This window comes from Arachis ipaensis, chromosome B3, assembly GCF_059453495.1.
Source record: "Arachis ipaensis isolate K30076 ecotype BB chromosome B3, ASM5945349v1, whole genome shotgun sequence".
NCBI classification, from domain to species: Eukaryota; Viridiplantae; Streptophyta; class Magnoliopsida; order Fabales; family Fabaceae; genus Arachis; species Arachis ipaensis.
Window position 1 is genome coordinate 60,197,404 of NC_142438.1, and position 1,752 is coordinate 60,199,155.

The 1,752-nt window shown below is 33.4% G+C and overlaps 1 non-coding gene across 1 annotated transcript; it reads left to right on the plus strand.

The window, feature by feature from the left end:
- The first annotated feature begins 426 nt into the window (after positions 1-426).
- LOC148570800 (small nucleolar RNA R71) lies at positions 427-534 on the plus strand. Its single transcript, XR_015908086.1, has one exon. It is a non-coding gene; the product is annotated as a small nucleolar RNA R71 (small nucleolar RNA).
- Positions 535-1,752: the final 1,218 nt, after the last annotated feature.

Consider the following 1,752-nt stretch of genomic DNA (forward strand, 5'->3'; position numbering starts at 1 on the left):
CCTCCATGAGGGATTATAGGTATTTCCATAGGGTTCACCCATGTAATTCACCTCTGCTATTGCAAGGTTCTCAGGATCATAAACTTCTTCTTCAGAAGATGCCTCTTTAGTACTGTTGGATGATTCCTTCAATCCATTCAGACTCTGAGAGATCATATTGACTTGCTGAGTCAATATTTTATTCTGAGCCAATATGGCATTCAGAGTATCAATTTCAAGAACTCCCTTCCTCATAGGCGTCCCATTATTCACAGGATTCCTTTCAGAAGTATACATGAACTGGTTATTTGCAACCATGTCAATGAGTTCTTGAGCTTCTGCAGGCATTTTCTTTAGGTGAATGGATCCACCAACAGAATGGTCCAGTGACATCTTTGATAGCTCAGATAGACCATCATAGAATATATCCAGGATGGTCCATTCTGAAAGCATGTCAGAAGGACACTTTTTGGTCAGTTCCTTGTATCTCTCCCAAGCTTCATAGAGGGATTCACCTTCTTTCTGTTTGAAGATTTGAACATCCACTCTAAGCTTACTAAGCTTTTGAGGAGGAAAGAACTTGGCTAAAAAAGCTATGACCAGCTTATCCCAAGAGTTTAGGCTATCCGTAGGTTGAGAATCCAACCATATTCTAGCTCTGTCTCTTACAGCAAATGGGAAAAGCATAAGCCTGTAAACCTCGGGATCAACCCCATTGGTCTTAACAGTATCACAGATCTGTAAGAATTCAGTTAAGAACTGAAAAGGATCTTCAAATGGAAGTCAATGAAACTTGCAGTTCTGTTGCATCAGAGAAACTAATTGAGGTTTAAGCTCAAATTTGTTTGCTCCAATGGCAGGAATTGAGATGCTTCTTCCATGTAAATTAGAATTTGGTGCAGTAAAGTCACCAAGCATCTTCCTTGCATTGTTATTATTTTCGGCCATGTCTCCTTCTTTTTCGAAAATTTCTGTCAGATTTTCTCCAGAGAGTTGTGCTTTAGCTTCCCTTAGCTTCCTCTTCAGAGTCCTTTCAGGTTCAGGATCAGCCTCAACAAGAATATTCTTATCCTTGTTCCTGCTCATATGAAAAAGAAGAAAACAGAAAAGAAAATATGGAATCCTCTATGTCATAGTATAGAGATTCCTTATGCAAGTATAAGAAGAGAAGAATGTAAGAAGGAGAATAGGTAAAATTCGAACACGGAGCGGAAGATGGGGTTCAAATTTTGGGTGGAAGAGAAGTGTTAGTAGATGAATAAATAAATAGAAGGAGATGAGAGAGAGGAAATTTCGAAAATTAATTAAATTAAAAAATAAAATTTAAAGTTAAACTTCGAAAATTAAAATTGAAATCAAATTAAATTAAAAATTAAAACAATTGGTTAAAAAAAGGGAATTTTGAAAAAGAGGGAATGGATTTTCGAAAATTAGAGAGAGAGAATTAGTTAGGTAGTTTTGAAAAAGATAAGAATCAATCAAAAAGTTAAGTGGTTAATTGAAAAAGATTTGAAAATCAAATTTGAAAAGATAAGAAGTTAGAAAAGATTTTGAAATTGATTTTGAAAAAGATGTGATTGAAATTTATTTTGAAAAAGATTTGAAAAAATTTAAAAAGATTTGATTTTGAAAATTAAAGTTAATTACTTGACTAACAAGAAATTAAAAGATATGATTTTAAAATTTAAAGATTGAACATTTCTTAATAGGCAAGTAACAACTTAATATTTTTGAATCAATCACATTAATTGTTAGTATTAAATTCGAAAATAT